The following is a 19648-nucleotide window of genomic DNA, read 5'->3' as shown; positions in this document are numbered from 1 at the left end:
ATATTCAAAGCGGCCATCCATTGATCTGTACTTAATTGTTTTCCTGGGGTTGGGGAAGGAAGTGCTGGGGGCATCGATCTGCTCAGGCCCCCAGCAGCTCCTCTGCTCCCTCCATTCTCTATCACACCAGCTGGCCTCCAGTGATCGCCATCTGTGGGGAACATGTGACAGGACAGGACCTGTCTTCTCTCACTGGGGACAGGACCAGCAGCTTCTATCCTCATTGGCATGACAGGCCTAATGTCACAGATGAGGAAACTGAGGCACACTAGAAAGTGACTTTGACCTATGTGGGTTAGACCTCTACAATGTAGCTGAGGTGGGTTTCTTCTTAGCTTGCCCAAAAGAGTCCTGGGCTTCTAGCAGTGGGCCTGAAATGAGGTCAAACATTTACCTGTGTCTTCACTTTAGGAGTTAACCGCCAAGCGGACCCTCTTCTAAACAGCATGTGGGACAGTGGTAATGGGAAGACAACTTGGGTGAGTTAAGTTGGGTGATGAAACAAAATGCCTGCCAGCCATGCTTAGATAAGCACATCAGTGCCCACCTACTTCCGCACCCAGCACTCTCACACAGAGAACAGGACCCAGAACAGGGCCAGAAACAAGATGGGTGGGGGCAGTGCTGTGTGGGGCCCAGAGGCAGAGAGCCAGTTTCTTTCCTTTCCAGCTTCAGGAAGCAAGCCCACGGGCACTAGGAGACTGGGAGCCAATGCAATTTCAAACTCAGTACTTTCCAAAGCCATTTTCCTTGATCACAGAGGGACCAGCCACAGCTCAACTCTAGCCAATCCTCCTCTACCTTCTCCCAGTCCCAGCTATGGCCACAAACCAGAGTCTGAGTGTGGACTCAAGGATAGGGTCGGGGGAGAGCATGCTGGCAGAGCCTGGATGTGGGCAACAAGGGACACATGCAGCAAGAGGATGCAGACAGACAGGGGACACAGCCAGTAGGGGGGCACAGCTGGGGACCTGCTAAGCAAAGCCAGCTGATGCTGGAGCTCAGTGGGCCGGAGAGCAGTGGCGGCTGCCTTTCAAGTACTTTAAAATCACTTACAAAGGCCGGATTAAACGATCAGAAATTCCATTTAATAGGACAAATAAAGAAATAACAATCTACTCTATCAGCCTGGAGAAGGCAAGCTGGATGGGTTTTTCCCCCCTTGAAAAAGGAAAAAGGGAAGGAAGGGGGGGAAAAAAGAAGGATAATGTGTGTTTACTCAAGCAAAGAAAAAAATATTTAAGTGATGTCGGGGAGAAGATTGCAGTAACTAGTGAAGAATAACATCGTCTACTTTGCTGTCAAATCACACCCGAATTTCAGTAATAGATTCTCGGCTGACACTCAATTCAATTCGAAGGTGATCCTGCTTTATCCCAGCCCATCAAATATTAAACACTTGCATTAGCAGGTGCTGCCGCTTCCCGGCTTAAAGCGATGAGCGAGCGGCAGGGCTGTGGCGGCCCCTCCGCTCTGCTTGTGGCTCAGGGACAGGGCATCTCAGCGTTATCTGCACGTCATCGTGAGCCTTATCGCAGCTAAGTGGGAAGACCACTTCAGATAGCATTAGATGCTTGCCCCGTACGTCACCATGATTAGGTTATTATTGTAATTATGGCTCCCCAAGATCTTCACAGGCTAGGATGTGTAGAAGGGGATGAAGGGCAGCAAAGACCAGGAGGGCCAGGCTGGACCAAGGCAAGCTAGTGCCCCGGGTGGGAGAGAAGTAGCTGGCAAGGTGCAGCGTGGCCCCACCTGACGGATGCCTTTCAGGAAGGGCAGTCAGTGTAGCTTGTCAGAGCAAGGGTGAGATGAATTGGCGTCTCTACTGAGGCTGTGGTGTCATGCTGCACAGTTTCATATTCCTAGATAAGGCACGATAACCAATTGCTGCTGAGACACGGCCTCATCCAGCACTTCCTCAGGGGGTATGAGCCAGGAGGAGGGGGTGGCATGTGCACATGGGTCTGCCAAGCTCCTAATAAGAGGGATTTAATTTTTACAAATGCTGCTTCCAGCGGGGCCTTCACATACCAGCCAAAGTCCAAAATGATATTAAAGACGGTTAATTAAAACTGCTCTCCTTCAGCCTGGGACCCCCCTGCTGCCCCTGCTGAGAACACTGGCATATCTCTCCCAGAGCTTACCCTATGACATGGCCACCGGCCTAACAGAAGCAGCCTAGCTTCAGTACCTCAAATAACCGCCCTCTGCACCCCCAAAAAACCGTTGTCATTTGGGAACCTAACAGGCACAGCTGCAGTCACAGTCACAGACAATGCAGAGACACTGAAGCTCTTAGAGCAATACAACTTATGTTTCTGTCACCGTGTACTCTGGACCCACACCTTGCTATTCCCTTTGGAAGCCTACCATCCCCAGAAATATGACATCAGGAAGTAGCTCCACTGTGTACACGCTCACCCACACATGCCTTAGCCACTCCCTCCAGTGATTGCCATCCTGTCATCCTCCTAGAGAGACTGCATCTGTAAACAGCCTTAGCAGAGTCCTGCTCAGGGCAAGGTATACAAGTTATGTTGCAAGGACTCTGGTTGGAAAGACAAGGCTGACAGCTGGCAATCAATCAGAGCAGAGGGCTGAGCCTGTGTGGGCTGCAGGAGTGTTACTGGAAAGCCTGAGCACAGACACCAGGAAGCACTTCAGTGCTGGCAGAAAATGCAGTCAGGACAAAGGAGAATGGAAGGAGTGGGGAGAGGCTTCTTCTTGCTCCCTTCCTTTCAACTTGTAAAGAAGGATCAGGGGCAAGAAGCTTCCTAATCTCCATCAGTGTGGGGCAGGCATCTGCTCTGAGAGCTCTCTCCAAGCCCTGTACCTGAGCTACTTCAAGTTGTCTGGCTAAGGCTTCCCCACGGCACCTCTCAGCCGTGATGACCTGTCTGCACAGCTGTGCAGTTAGCGCCTAACCCTCAGGGTTCCCAGGCAGGGGAGAGGGTGGAGCCGTGGAAGGATGGTTTCCAAGGAGAGGAAGATGACTTCTGCGGACAGAAGCTTTTAAGTTCTGTCCATACCAGGCACTCAGATGCTGAGCCAGGAGGACAGGTGGAGTTGGATTGAAAGCTGTTCTATCTACTGAACCAACCCACCCTACCCTGTCAGGCAGGCACGCACACTTCCCTTCCCCTGGGCTGCTGTAATTTCCATGCACAGGGAAGCAGGTGCCGAGCTGCTCCCGGCTGGCTTTCCCCTCTTGTGGCTCTGCCCGCCTTGGCTGCTGCCCCATTAGCTTAGTGGCCAGCCATCTGCGACGGACGGGGCTGCTGCACAGCCCTGCTGTAGGCGCGGCGGGTGGCCCCCTGTGTAACAGGGAGCTTTGCCATTAGCGCCTTTAATATTCTGACACCTCAGCACAGCCTGCTATTACATGCAAACGCTGATCGCCCTGTGAAATTACATTGCTGGGCCCGCGAAATGGAATCGTGTATAATCAGCCTCCTCCATGCACTGTCAGTCCCATCACAAACACGGCGCCCGGCGGCTTACGGGGGCTTAGCAGCTGCGACAAGTGTATTGGGTTTAATAGATGAAGTAGCCCTCAACGGCAGCAGCATCAGATCCTTCAGAGAGGAAAGAGGAGGCATGAGCAGCTGCTCTGGTGTCCCTGCCCACCCACACACTACCTGACAGCCAGTGGACAGCGCAGGAAAGAGGTTGGGTAAAAGGCTAGAACCTAGCTCATACTGCAGACAAAAGTAGACTACTTAGTAACTTCCAGAATACCATGTACCAACGCATCCAGTCACCTGCTGACAAGGAGAGGAGCAGGTCTTTAACTAAAACCTCTGGATGACTTGTCACCCTGCATACACGCCCAAGACTGGTAAGCTTTTTCTTACCCAGTAGACCATGCCCTGCAGAAAAGCAGTGCATTCAGAGCTCAGGTGTCAAGACAAATCTGCACTTGACTCTGGGTCTGCAAGTTAGCACTATAACCTTGAGTGAGTTACTATGTGTTTCCACAGTTATCCGTACTACAAAAGAAGAAGAGGAAGAGGAGGAGAAAGAGGAGAAGGAGGCGGAGGCAGAGGAGGAGGAGGCAGAGGAAGAGGAGGAGGAGGCAGAAGAAGAGAAGGAGAAGGAGACAATGACACTTGCTGTGTGTGTGCCTGTGGTGTCATCTTCCAAGACATGTGCTACCTTTAAGAACACTACTCTCTCCTTTACAGGTTCAGTCTTACACCAACTGTATTTTTCAAAGATGGCCACAGTATCTTCAAAATAGCCCTTAGAGAGGTTACAAAGAGAACCCATGATATTGGATAAGATGGGCACTGCCAGCCAGCCAGCCCTTGCTGCTACAGCCACACAGTGTGCTAGATCCTGCTAGATAGTATCCACAGGAGAGCCAGGGCTTTTATATATAACTGAACTTTCCAGAATTTGTTGGGATCATTTAATTTGGGAATGATCAGAAGTGGGTGATAATTGCAGTCCAGTACCTCCTCTTTTCTGCATATACCCTGTAGGTATCTTCAAATTCCTCTCTCCTATAGCTTTTGGACTATTTCTCTCCCTATGGAACTTTATTCCAAATGATCATCACTGTGGGCAACTTCAGTACGTACAGAATAACACAGTATAGAAAATTTGCCCCTCAACTTATTGACTCCTGGGTCTCAGTAATGACCTTCTATAAAATGAGCCATATCTGCCTCCTTCCATCTCCGCACAGCAATAACCTGGGCCTCATCACCACCAGACTGCTTCCTTTCTGAACTTTCATCTTGACAGACTGCACTGGCCTCTGATACACATAACTTTTATAATCTCTCTCTGTCTCTAACTCTGCTTTTGTCTCCACCCCACCCCATAGTCTGTCCATTCTTTCTGTCCCCAACCCCTTTTCTAGTAGGCCTGGGTCTTTATTATTTCAACTACCCATTTCCCAGTCTTCAACTTCCCTAACTACTTGTCTTACACACCATTCCTGAAAATGCCCAACAACAGTATTTAGCCACATTGCTCTTGAGCTAAGTATTTACAAAAAGTCACACTTCTATGTAGGACATGGTCACTCACTATGGATCTAAGATCACTCACTATCTTAGCACACACTCCACAGCACCCCAAACCCTGCTCTTTCTTAGTTTCACAAAGATAATAAAAGTCACTGGCAAAATTCCTTTAAGTCTATGCTCCGCATTACAAAGAGGCTGATCTTGCCCACCTGCCCTCGCCTCTCCCTTCTAAGAGGACACACTACTTCTTGTCTACAGCCAGTCCCGCACTTGAGCCTTACATGTGAACCCTCCTCAGGTTCTTGCTCCATTCTAAATCTGCAGCTTCAAAATGACAGGGGTCGGGGTGGGGGAGAGAACCTTACTAGAAAGAAAGGGTCCAGAGGGAGTGGGGCGGGGACAAGCGAGTATAATGGGGGAATACAGCCAACATACATAAGTGTACAAAATTGTCAATGGCTTAGTTTTTTAAGAAAAAAATCTTAATCTAAACTTTTATTAGCTCCCTTATCTTTGCATTGATTCATTTGCTTAAGTCTCTATCATATTCACAGAACTTCCGAGTTCCAGTCTCCTCTTTGAAGAACAGTAACAACTCCAATTCTACAGAGTTGCTGCAAGGATTAAGTGAATTAGTATATAAAGTGTTTAAAGGATACCCGACTCCTAAAAATAAAAAAAAAAAAAAAAACAACAAAAACAAAACAAAAAACATACTTTAAAAAAAATTTTTTTTTTTTAAATTTTACTTTCATCGGTGTTTGGCCTCCATGTGTTTGTGTGAGGATGTTGAATCCCCTGGAACTGGAATTAGAGACAGTGGTAAACTGCCATGTGGGTTCTGGGATTTGAACCTGGGTCCTTTGGAAGAGCAGAGAGTGCTCTTAACTGCTGAGCCACCTCTCCAGCACCTATACTTTTTTTTAAGCTGCAATTTATTGACCATGTGTTAACAAGAAACTTCACAAAGCTGTTTCTCTTCACTTCCACTTACTCTTTAGCACGCCCGACTGCTTTCCACTGCACTGCTGTTATGTCACTTTACTGAGGTCAACAGTCCTTGCCTTGCTGCCCTCGTCTACAGACAGCTGCAGGTTCTGCATGGTCTCCAGCACTCTGTAACCTACTCCATCTTTGAAGCCCTTCTTCCCATGCTTTCCTTGACACTCGGGTCCCTCAGTTTCCGTAGCTCTGCCATGGTCCTCACACTCCTGCACAGTGTCCTCTACAGCTGGCCACCTAATATGTAATACACTCTCCTCTCCTAGCTTTTCCTACTTGGTACTACTCTCCTTTGGTGAGTCCTCAACTCCTTTGTTTTCAACCTCTCTACCCTTCACATGTGTATCTCTTATTGCTACCTAAATACCAAACACACATTACTCACTCAGCCTTTCCATGTGGACTTCACACATGCACTTGATTCTCAGTATGTTTAGAACACAGCTCAACAACTATCCAAGCTGCACCTTCTCCTGGGTTCCCAGAACCCAGTGTAAGTCACCACTATCAACCAACTGGTAGGCTAGGCCAGAAATGAATGAGTCCACCTGGATCCCATTATCTTCTGACTGCCATCACGCCCTGTGCTTATTACTGAGTGACTCATTCTTCCTCAGCAGCCTTAGGAGGCCCTCCACCTTTGCCTACTTCTTGCCTCTATTTCAACTCTCCACTCAAAAGTGCCTTCCTTTAGTCTTTCCTGACTCTAAGTCCACCCAGAGTCTGAATGGCACCTGTGACATTAGAGTTCTTTACCAATCTACTGCAAATCCACTGGAGACACCTAAGAACAATGGCTATTACTGTTATCTCCTGCTGTTCTCCCAAGGGAAGGGAGGGAGGAAAGAGGGTACATCTCTGTGCAGGAGGCTGCAACTCTCCCCTACCCAGTGTCCTTCAAGAACCATCTCTCCTCACCCAGTAGAACAGCAATCTTTCAGCCATTCCTGGAGCTGTGTGAAACTCCTACTTCCCCTCTCCCTTCCTGAGCTTTCAGCTATGGGGAGCCCCATTCCTATCATTAGGCCCAGCAGAAGCTTGGCCAAAATGCCTACAGCAGCAATAGGATGGACTGACTCTGTGTTAGGCAACAGGAACTCAATGTTCCCAAACCCAGCTGGAATTTCTGATGGTGCACTGTGCTTTCTGGCTACCAACAACATACCTCAGGGGCCTTGCAGTTGCCTCCACCTCTGCCAATCAACAGAACTTACGTAGAATAATTAAGCTTCTCCATCTACTTAACCACCATATACTGCCTATAGCACAATAGCTGCCTCTTGTGTGCTAGGCCACCCCCAACAACAAAGGCAGGGGTTGTACCAAAGGTCTTCATTCCACAGCATTTGGTACTGGGGTCCAAGGATGAGAAGACAGCTGCCAACTCAGTTGGATAGCATTAGGGTCCTGAGTGCTTTCAGATGGAGAAACTTGCTGAGTCAGAGGAGACTTGGAACACCAAGGTTTATGGAAAGGAAACAGAGTAAGATACTCCTGAGCTATGCTGCCTGGGCCCCTGCAGAGGAAGCTAGCCTGTCCAGAGCTGCCTGTGCACTGTCACTGTCAATGGCAAATAGGTCCTTAGGATCCACCTGCCTGGAGTGAGAGCTACATTGTGAGTTTCCTTTGTTTTCATTACAATTTCCTTTCTCACTGATTCTTTTTAGCCAGCCCTTTCCTCCCTGGGGTGCTGGGGATTGAATGAAACACCACCCCCGGCTCCAATAAGTGTATTTCAATTACATCTGTCACTGTATAACGATATAATGATATATCATGTGATATTAAATCCATGGTAATCATATCAGGGATTTTTTTTAATCGTGCACTAATCACATTATTACATCTCTATAATTAACAACAGGAGGTATGGAAATCCAGTTAAGGCAGTAGGCTCAATGTAGTTCCCCCTCCCCCATCTTAGTTACCTCCAGATTAGGGCCAGATTAGGAGATGCGGACTGCATGGCAAACCCATGCTGAGCCAGTGCCACGGGCAGAACCTTCAGCGTCCAGGCCTGACTGATAATCTAGACTGAGATCAAGATGTTTACCTTGTAGCTGCTCAGGAAATAGGCCACACAGCTCAGCTGAATCTTCCAGACCTCCTGCCTGAGTCTGCAGCGTCAAATCGTCACTATGGAGAGGGGTGGAGGGGTGGTATCTTTCCTTCAAACCAGCAAAGCCCAGGGCAAGTCTCTATCTCCCACTACTATTGCACATACTTCCCTCTGACCTGGTCTCTGACAGCTCTAATATCACTGGGTCCAGCAACTGTGAGTCTTTGTCTCTTGGTCTCATCAGCCCTGATGACACAGAACAAACCCAACACTTCCTGGGGCCATTCCCTCTCAGCTCTTCCTATTACATGACAAGCGGGTTTTTGATAGCCACTGGACTGTTCTCCTATCCCCTAAACAGTGTAGTAAGTTCTTATGTTTCCCGACCCAAGCCTAGATGGAGAGAGGAAGGGCTGTGGACAGAACTTGAACTATGTCAAATGCCTGACCCTGTCTTTCCCACCTCCTTTCCTGATCCTGAGCTGTTGGGCCATCCCCTCGGGGGTGTCAGAACCAGTCTGCAAAGCACAATTCTGTGTTTTAAGTCCAAAGCTTTGAACCTGGCAGGTAACTAGTCCTCAGTAAGGGGCAGGCATTTTGCTAAGTTTGACTCTCAGAAGTTGGACAAGCCTGAAGATAAAAGAGAAAAATGTCCTTTTTCCTAATAAAAAGGAGACACTAATAGCAGTCAGCACTTAAGCAAAGCACTTTAAGTTTCTAAAGTGCTTTCCAAATTAAAATATAATCCTTTATTGAGTGCGTGCCACCACCATCTGCCCACCCTTCACACACACAGCACACACCTAGGAAAACAGAGAGCTACAAAACATTCATCCCAGGTCCTACTCCCTCTTGTCTGGACTGCTCATATAGTGGGTTTTTGTTTGGTTGGTTTAGCAAATACTCGGTGCTAAGCCCTATATTGAAGATATCCAAATCTAGAGGACCAGGCCAGTGCCCTCAAAGAGTCTTAAGCCAAAAGGAAAGACATGTATAAACACACTTGCAAAGCAACAGTGATGGCCAATATCCTCCAAGAACTTTGTGAAGAAATGAAGCCTAGAAAGGCATCAAAAGAAGAGGAAGAGAGGAAGAGAGGAAGAGAGGAAGAGAGGAAGAGAGGAAGAGAGGAAGAGAGGAAGAGAGGAAGAGAGGAAGAGAGGAAGAGAGGAAGAGAGGAAGAGAGGAAGAGAGGAAGAGAGGAAGAGAGGAAGAGAGGAAGAGAGGAAGAGAGGAAGAGAGGAAGAGAGGAAGAGAGGAAGAGAGGAAGAGAGGAAGAGAGGAAGAGAGGAAGAGAGGAAGAGAGGAAGAGAGGAAGAGAGGAAGAGAGGAAGAGAGGAGGAGAAGAGAAGAGAAGAGAAGAGAAGAGAAGAGAAGAGAAGAGAAGAGAAGAGAAGAGAAGGGAAGGAAATTACAAAGAAGGGCCCAGGTGGCCTTCAGTGGTACTAGGCAGATAGGCAAAGAACTCACTGATGTGTGCTGTAATGTGCGACAAGAAAGTCCACAGAAAGCGACTGGATACAGATGAAGCTGGAGTTGGGGAAGACTGCTCAGGAAGAATGGAAGCCTGTGGTGTCAGATGAGGCCTCCAGAGTTTGGGACCCAAAGACCCTCCTCTCTGAAACATGTCTATCATCCTAGCCACCATCTCTCTGTCTATCAGTCTGCCTCTACCCAGGTGTAACAGAATTCAAGGATCTAGGCTTCAGAACCATACTGGCAACATCTATTGAGAGTCTACATAGGCCAAGTTATATGCCTGCATACAGCAATGAGGGTTCTGACCTCAGAGAGATTCAAGTCTACTGGACAAGGTACTAACTATAAAGCAACACAGGTGATCCTTAATTCGTAGCTATAGTAAGAGCTCCAAGAAGAAATGTAAGCTGTTACAACGGATGAGAGCAGGAACAGGATGCCCCGCATAGGCTATAGATGGAACAGTAAATGCATAAGGGAATTCTGAGTCAAAGATCCTGAGAAGAGTCCACAGACCAATTAGCTGAAAATCTACGTTGGGCTCTTATGATTACAAAGCTAAAAAGACTGAGCTGGGCATGTAGCTGAGTTGACTGAGCACTAGCATAGCATGCACAAGGCCCTGGGTTCAAACTCCAGCACTGCCTAAACTGGGCATAGTGGCGCAACATATCCACCTGAGCACTCAGGAGATGGGGAGTTCAGAGCACCCTCTGCTACACACTCCATGAGACCTTGTGCAAAGGTAAAGAATGTGCACAGAGATGAGTCACCAGGTAAGGGTGCTTGCTGCCAAGCCCAATGACATAAATCTGATCCCCCCAAACCCATAAGATGGAAAGAAAGAGAAGACTCCCAAAAGCTGCCCTCTATCTCCACGGGCGCGCCATGATATGTGCCCACCCTTGCAATAAACAACTTTTCTAAAGATAAAGACTGAAAGGATGTGAATGAAGTAACAGAGGAGAGGACTGAGAGTCTGAGGCCAGTCTAGAGAAGGTAGCAAGACTGGCTCAAAAATAACAAAGAACAATCAAGAGGGCACAGAGTGATCTGCGAGGCAGCTCAGCACTTGCCTAGCATGCACAAGCCCTGGGTTTGATCCTTAGCATTGTTTAAAAAAAAAAAAAAAAAACTGCCTACTGAACATAGAAAAATCACTTCAGGAAAGGCCACTGTGGTCTCAGGATCTTAGTTCCCTTACAGAACTAAGTAATTAATTACCAAGGTAATTACCAATTACCTTACTCCCTAATCTCTTTTGTCCACTCCTCCAAGTCCCTTCTAAACTGCCTACCCCAGTCCCCACCAAGAGTTTTCCTTATCACATACCATATACAGTTTGGTTTCTGACTTGGTAGGTCTGACTGCTATTTCAGAGGCAGGACAGCTCTGTCTACAGGCCCCAGAAGCAAGCAGGTACTGTTCCAGTCTGAAGTCTAGGTCCCCTTCCGTCTACCCACAGTCTGAGAACTCCACAGGCCTCCACTTGAAAAGGGTGCTAAAGGCAATGATGTCTCCAAGTGCGATGGGAGATATTTGTGTCTGCTTTACCCTTGGCTTTTTGCTCCGGTTCAGGTAGGAGCGGGGTGGGCTGGCTGGCAGATCTGAGAGCGTGGCACGCCCCAGCGGGCAGGGCGCACAGCGCGGAGGAAGGCGCGAGTCAGTCTGGAGTGCTCCCCATTTATCAAGCTCACGCAGGCCGCCAGCCGAGCGAGTCTTTCTATCATTACACCTCTCAAAATCCGATTCATACCACTAATCCTGCCTTCATTCTCCCAGATTAATAACATCTCTTTCAACCTTCACAGTGTGATAAATAGACAAAGAGAGAACAAAAGGAGAGACAGAAGAGAGAGAAAGAGCTGGAGCAAGTCCCCATAATAGAGAGAGCCGAGAAAGAGGAGAGGGAAAAAAGGAATGAGAGCGTGAGCAGGCAGCGGCTAGAGACTGCAGATACCTCAGAGAGCCGCTCTGAGGAGAGCTGGCAGCTGCACCCCGCTAGGTTCTGCTCTATCCCCAAAGAGAAAGAAGGGCTTGTTAACAGCTCCTTCCTGCTGCACTTTTGTTCAAATTCTTTCCTTCCCTTCCAATCCTGCTTTAGGTCAAATCCTAGTGAAAATGAGTCTCCTGGCTTCCTGGTGTCCCTGATGAAGCCTAGAGAAGCAGCCTGGCCCTTTCAGAAAGCTGAGTCTGGGTGCATGATGGGCCTGGGATGGCTTTGGTAAGGGGAGAGCAAGCTTGCCCAAAGTTTCACCAAGGCTGTTCCCTTAGTCCAAATCCCAGCCTTTCCCTGCTATCTTGGAATAATGAAAAAGGGTCACGAGCAGGGGAGGCATGGGGTCCAGTCCGTAAGGCCCTGTCCTACAAAGCTTTCCACCCTAAGGCTCCAAGAGGCCCAAATGAGGGCACCTAGGCCTCAGTAGTCAGCCCAACCAGTGGGTGAATGTAGATGGCTCTCAGGCCACACCTCCAAATAATGGCAGAGAAGTGTGTCAGGGACAATGAATTCATTGGGCCCCAGTCCTATAATAGTGTCCTCTGGTTTTTCTACTCTCCCTGGAAACTTAGGCACACATGTCTGTACAGCATACTCCCTTTGCTCTGCACTTAACTGTCCTCTCCTGGTGACATTCCAGTTCTTCGAGACTAATCCAGTCACTCCTACTTAAGGGCTCTTAACACTGCTTAGTCACCTTGTAGTGACTATGTCTCCCTCACTCAGGGTAGGGTAGGGGGACTGTCACGACTCCTCTATTTCCAGGTCTCAGTTGCTCTAAGCACCTCCATTCTTTCTTTGCGTAGCCAAACCAGCCCTACACTCATATGACTTAACGTGTGCTCTGGACTACACAGCATTCCTAGGCTGCTGGCTGGCTGGCCTGGCTCAGAGGCAGGAGGAGAACCACACCACAGCAGGAAGCTCCAGGGCACTATACTTCCATGGCCTTCACGATCCATCAGAACTGGAGGAGGGCTATAGCTAGGTCCTTAGAGCATCGAAGCTCTCAGTACACTCACAATAAGTATGGGGGGCGGGGGAAGCAGGGAGAATGCATCATATGGAGTCCAACCCCTGTTCTGCCCAACCCAACCTACAGAAGCAGCCTTCTAGAACACTCAAGGCTTCTCCAAGGGCAGAGAACAGGTAGCCAAGAACACTCTGAGGCAGACTGTTAGTAGAAAGCTGATGGTTGGCATACTTAGAGAATGGTGGTCCACAGTACTAGATATGGGATTTTTTGCAGACATTCCTCCAACACTTTCCTCCAGCAAGCTTCCTCTCTCCCTTTTCTCTGATCCTGTCACTCAAATACAACTTTCCTTTGGGACCTGAATGGATGCTGTCTACATGCACTCTCATTCCTGGGAACCCCATCACTTCTAGCCCCAATTCTTCATTTTTCCAGTTGCCCCTTCACTTGAAATAACTTGACAGCTCAGAAGAAACAAACTTACAAACAAACAAGACCCCCAGTTTTGCAGGACCCAGAAAGAAACCCTAAGGGAGTAATGCTGAAATGGGCAGATAGTAGAGCCACAAAATCCCAAAGCCTCAAAGGACTCCCCACACTTCTCTTCCGCCAGGCGTGATCAGACACGTGCAACAGCAAGTGCGTCAGGATGACAGAGACTGACACTCCTCCATGGGATCAAGTGCCCAAGGCGCTGGGAAGAAGGGTCTGAGGAGCAGAGGGAATGAGGCGAGCCTATACAGTCCTGGTGATGAGGGTCAGTCTTCCCCACAACCCACTGGGCCTACGGTACCTCAGCCTTCAAGGCAGCGAGTGGGTCCAACTGGCCATACAGACCCATATGTCCTTCAAGTTCCAGAAACATGGCCACAGGCCCTTCCCCCTTTCCTGAGTGACTGAACCCTTCACCTGCCTGTGTTTAAAGCTCTCACCCACTAAGTAGCTGAATGACTTCTCTTGAGCCTGGAAAGGAGCTCCATCCTGTGTAGCCTATCTTGGATAAACCAAGACTCTTAAGAAAGAAAAATCACTTTAGTCCCTTTATCCTCTGCCCCTATTGCCAACCTTTGTCTAACTTACAGTCTTGCCCTCACCCCGCTATCTCCAAGTCCTCGAGGCTTCTGGGAGCCCCTCCTTCCAAAGTCAGTCATCTAAGTCTGAAGGGTGAGCCTTATCTCCTAAGGGGGACCCCAGGGAAGGATCTGTGGGGAACCCTAGAAGGCTGTCGGTGTGACACGCACGGAGAGGCCTCGGGGAGATAAGAAACCAAGCCCAGTAGTACTTTCTCCTTGCTCCCTGGTGTCTCCTAGCGCTGACTCCTCCAGGCAGCCAGTGACACAGAGCAGGGAAGGAGAAGTTGGGTCCTAATGTGTGAGAAGCTCCAGCAAAGCAAAATCATTTACTCTTTGGTGTGACTTGTTCAGCACAGCTAATAAATCTTGCATGAGCAGGGCCAATTCTAATTTCCTAATATGAAAAGGCATTTGGATTGAGAGAGAGGGGGAAGATAAAAGTGATTGAATCTCCAATAGTCCAGGTTACTGACAGGAAACATCCTGCTCAGCCCTGAGAGAAGGATGGCAGCACCCGCCTGCTGCACACACCCATCTGTTCTGCCCCCCTCTTGGCGCGATACATCTCAGTCTCTTCTATTGACAGGACGTGGCTTTAAACACAGTTACACAAGTTATCATTTCTGCCTTCTGATCAATCTGAATTTTCAGGACAATTACCCTCTTAATCAATGATTGCTATCAGCAGCCCTGCGCCTGGACGGATTTCTCAGCAAGGTAATCATGCCGCCAGGCTGGACGGTGCGTGCATAGGCAATGAAGCTCCGGGTGGGGTCTCCTCCCTCCTCCTTGAGCCCCCATATCCCAGCATCAGTGCCAGCATCGAGGACAAGGACGGCAAAGTGTGAAGGCCACTTCAAGGAGTGGTGGGAGTAGAAGGAAAGGGAGGGCCCAGCCACTCAGCTTTCTAAGCCATCTGATTATGAAATAAGCCTATTAAAACTCTAGATTTACTGCCCAGCACCCTGATACATCTTCACATGCCCTCCTGCCATCATTCTTACCTCCTAATTAGCCTAATAAAGCCCCATTCTAATTATAGGCTCAAACTATGAGGGTGAATAAGTACAGAGAAAAGGAAACACTGGCTTTACTAATCTCTCAGCCGCTCCATGGATCTGGCCCACACTGGCTACTTACTGTTTGGGATGACCAGGGCAGCCTCTTCTCCTCCCTGGAATCCTGGATTTTGAACCGTCATAAAGTATGTCTGGCCTTGAGCCAGAAGGCAACCCAACCCAACACTGTCGTTCCTGGGTTCTCTCACAGATCTAATCCTTTGTGTATATAAAACCCAGAGCCCCTCAGCAGAGGGAAGAGAGGGAACAGCGGAATCCACTGTCCAGCTAAACACAAGCCATATCTGCCACACAGGGGACAGCTCAGAGATGTTCTCACATCACCCACTTTGGAGCAGGAGGCCAACAGAACAATGAAAATTATTTGGTCAAGACACCGATGAGTGTCTAACCAAGCTCCAGCTTGGGCTCATGTGCCATTATACAATTTGCTATTGCTCTCTAAAGGGAGAAGAGAATGAAAAAGGATTTTCCCCCCCTTTTCCCAAGTTATTACAGAAATATGCCATCATGCTCTGTATGCATGTCTTTATTCATTGACATTAACTAAGTGCTATCCATGAGATAAGTGAAGAGGATACAGTAGTGATTTCTATTCTCAGGGACCTCACAACACACACACACACACACACACACACACACACACACACACACACACACACACAGAGAGAGAGAGAGAGAGAGAGAGAGAGATGGGGGTAGAGAAAGAGAGAAGGAGAGCTGAACAAAGTCAACATATACACGATATTCATGGAAAGATTATTTACGGCAACCAAAGGGGGAAAAGACCCAAGTGCCCAATAATTAATGAAGACAATGTAGGCTGGCTATAATGGCATGAGCCTGTAATCCAAGCACTCAGAAGGGGATAAGGCAGGAGGATAACAACAATTTTGGTTTACATAGTGGTTTCCAGGCTAGCCTGGGCTATAATTAGAGAGCCTGCCTTAGAATATATAAATAAGGACTAGAGAGATGGCTTAGCAGTTAGGAGCACTTAAAGACCCAAGTTTGGTTCCCAGCACCCAAACCAGGTATCTTATAACCACTGGTAATTCTAGTCCAAGAGGATGACACCCTCTTGTGGCCTCTGTGGGTGCTGCACACACATGGTACACATACAGACAAGCAAACACACAGACATGAAGCAAGAAAAGAAAAGAAAAGAAAAGAAAAGAAAAGAAAAGAGGAAAGGAAAGGAAGAAAAAGAAAAGAGGGAAATAAAACAGAAGGAAAGGGGAGAGGGAAGTAGAATACAGCTTATCTATACAATGAAATATATTTTTTGCAGTAACAACAAATAGAGAACTAATTGATGCACTGTAAGACATGGAAATTGTACTAGGTGAAAAAAATCATATAAGGCCACATGCATGAACTCTGTAGAATAAGCAAATCCACAGAAGATGAAAAGTCAATTAGATTTGCTCACGGATGGGATGTTTGGACAAGCAGGAAGAAGGAGGAAGTAGAAAGTTATTACTAGTGGAGTGTCTTTTAAGGAGGGCAAAAATATTCTCAATTAGGTGTAATGATTGGCTTATAGACCCTTACAAAGACAAATTATATATCTTAAATTATATATCTTAAAAGAGTGAACTATATAGTATATATATAGTACTATATAGTACAAGTGCTATATTTCAATAAAAACTACTTTTAAAGATATATATTAGGGGAGCTAAATCGATAGCTCAGTGGTTAAGAGCATTGGCTTCTCTTCTAGAGAACTCAGGGTTTTAGACGATAAACAAAAAATTGCTGGGCAGGTATGCAGCAAAGACCTTTCCAGGCAAGTAGAACAAATGTAGATTTAAGGCTTGAATATACACCACACAGGCAACCTTGGTATAGTTGGGAAGTATACTGGAGAGTCTTAATAATCAGGCTAGAGACTTTATACTTCATTAAGTAGACATTGAGATATTTGAAGTAAAAAAAAAAAAGGTAGTACAGGATATTCTGGGGTTTCGATGGCTCATGGATAAGAAACAGCATGTCATCGTTGAAAGGGCCTGGTTTGGGGTCACAATAGCCAGGGTTTAAATATTTAGGTTTATTTTTCTTAGAATAAACACATTTCCTCCTTTTTTTGTATACGTGGTATGCTTTTTGTGTGTGTGTGTGTGTGTGTGTGTGTGTGTGTGTGTGTGTGTATGGGATGGGCCCATATGTATGTGGATACACTTCATATTTTTACATGAATGTAGAAGCCACCCAAGGTTGAGTCTGGGACATCTTATTGAGGCAGGGTCTCTTTGTCATAAGAAGAGCTAACTGATATGAAGAGTATCTCTGGCCAGCTCACTCTGGGAATTCCGTCTCTATCCTCCAAGGGCCAGATATTATTGGTGAACCACCAGGCCCACATAGCTTTTACATGGATCGTAGGGATCTGAATTCTAGTCTTCATGTCTGTGCAGCAGATGTTTTCACCACTGAACCAGTCCCCTAGACACAGTCTTCATAACTACTGAGGGCTAGGATTCTGCTACCTCACTCACTATTTTCTCAATGCTTAGTGGACTGCCTAACCAGTTCAATGGGAGGGAGGGAGGGACGGACGGACGGACGGACGGACAGATGACGGATGACCTCACTGAACTCAATCTCATTTGATAAACATTCTAGACACATTTTGTGAACCCTGGCACTCTAGTTATACAGTGGGAGCTCTTCACGGTTGGGTCTCTGAGTTCTGGCCTCTGGCCTCTGACCTCAAAGAGACTGCTTGGCACAGGACCGATGATCTATCTAGTTACTTCCTTTTCCTGGTCCTGAGGGTTTCTTTAAGTCTCAAAACAGAAAGCATTACCTTGACTAGCTGTAGGGACAAAAGGCTTCAGGAGAGTAAAAGAGGCAGGTAGCAGTGCCCATGATCTTTGCCTTTTATTAAAGCAAGCCGTGGTGCTCTCAAGGCAAACACACAATCTGAGTCATAAAGCTAGAGGATGAGAGACCATCTGCAGACTCTTTTCAGCCTCTGTGGAATGCCCTGCACCAAAGACAGCAGGCCTACACGCAGGGAGGAGTCCACAGAGGTGAGGGAGAAACTAAGCTGCAAGTCTTGCATATAGGTGGGAAGGGAAAGATTGGGTCTTATTTCCTGAGCACTCTCCTCCCATTTGAGACCAGCCACTTCTATTATCTCTGCTCTGGTCAGTAGAGTCCTTCAGAGCATGGTATATAGGGGCTCCTCAGTCTCCCAACCCCCAATTCCTACAAGGCATCCCCCTCCCTTCCTCCATCCCTCCCTTCTCTTCCTGCAGAGCTTCCCTGGAGCCATAAAAATAAAATAAAACACAAACACCCACAGTCCAGGAGGAGGGCGTCAGACAGATAATGGGCATTTTATATCTTTTTATGACACTCCCCATAGGCAGCTCAGCAATCACAGTGCAATAAAGGCAGGCATGCAGCTTGCATAGTTAAACAACTGCCGGGTAATTAGGCACAGCAAACACACCACTGGGGAGGCCTTGGGCTGCTCTGGGATCTGCCTGCAGCCTGCCTGCCTGCTTATAAGCAAGTAGGTGCCAAGGCCAGGGATAACATGAAGAGAGTGGTCATGGTGCTAGAGACAGTCACTAACAGCTCCCTGAATGCACACCAGGGCACATGCCTCTACACACTCACATGCCGCCTCATTCCCAGGAATGTCACTCCTCCAATTAGGACAACCTAGGGTAGTGTGTGAACAGGCATAGACCGCATAAGCCTGTCTGCCTGTTCACATGCGCCCTCTGCCTCTTGTAAACCTTGACTCAGTGAAGAACTTCATTAAACATGAATTAGTTGTTAAGAACACAAACATGTAAACACACCTTCTACTGCTGCATTGACCACTTCAGTTACCCGCAGCCCCTGCCACCCCCATCTGCCTAAAACCCCTCTCATCTTTCCTTTTGGACCAGGAGCTTTGTACAGCTAAAGACCAGGTCTGATTCACCTCTGAGTTCAAATGCCCTAACACACATGGCTTCAGAGACCTGGGTGGCTAGTAGGTGACTGAAAATACAGATGTCCTTGAACAGGCAGCACATAGGCCACCTGCTACCCAAGGCTTAGGTCCAATCAAGTCAGAAGTCCTCACAGAGCTAAGAGCACCAAGATACCCAGTCCACACACATACTGTCTGATCCTGTGTAGGGACACAGCTAGTTAGTCAAGAACTGAGAGGTAACTGGAGGCTAGTTAATGGGTCAGAAGCATGCTAAAATCCCAGTTGAAGATGGAAAAAGCCAAAGCTCCACTCCAGGGGTCATCTGGCTCAGCTAAGCTAAAAACTAATGAGACAAATAAACAGAACGGATCAAAGGCCAAAGGTAGGCCTGATCTCTCTGCATGTATAGGACTGAAAGCCCTGCCCCTTCCATCCCTCAAAGGATCCAGACGACAAGCTTCTAGCCTATACATTCCTAGTAAAGCCCACAGGAATGGCTCTCTGCTCCACTGACAGCCACCTCAGACTCTGACAGGTGCCAACATCTGCCAAACTTCCACACCACCTCTGGCCCAGTTCTTGACAGATGCCTGGCTATGTTCTGCCTCTCCTGAAGTAGTTTCAATGTTACAGAGTAAAGCAAGGGCAGGGAAATAAAAGGCCTTCCTTCTCTCATCCACCTTGTGCTGGCTAGTTTTATGTCAACACAGCATCAGCTAGAGTTACTGCAGAGGAGGGATCCCCAACCAAGAATTGTTTATATAAGATCAGGCTGTAGGCAATCCTATAAAGCCTTTTCCTAATTTGTGACTGAGGGGAGAGCCCAGCTCATTGTGGGTGCTATCACCCCTAGACTAGTGGTCCTGGGTTCTAGAAGAAAGCAAGCCTTAAGGAACAAGCCAGTAAGCAGCACTCTCCATGTCCTCTGCTTCAGCTCCGGCCTCCAGATTCCTCCCCTGTTTGAGTTCCTGCCCAGACTTCCTTCAATGATATGTAAGTATAAGCAAAATAAGCCCTTTCCTTCCCAATTTGCTTCTAGCCATGGTGCTTCATCCCATT

General features: G+C 47.6%; 1 protein-coding gene across 36 annotated transcripts in view; it reads right to left on the bottom strand.

Annotated features, from left to right (window-relative positions):
* Eri3 (exoribonuclease 3) overlaps window positions 1-19648 on the bottom strand; it is a 124057-nt gene that overhangs the window by 25737 nt on the left and 78672 nt on the right. The gene's annotated exons all lie outside the window — the stretch shown is intronic.

This window comes from Mus musculus, chromosome 4, assembly GCF_000001635.26.
Source record: "Mus musculus strain C57BL/6J chromosome 4, GRCm38.p6 C57BL/6J".
Lineage (NCBI taxonomy): Eukaryota > Metazoa > Chordata > Mammalia > Rodentia > Muridae > Mus > Mus musculus.
This window is presented reverse-complemented; position numbering and strand designations above follow the sequence as displayed.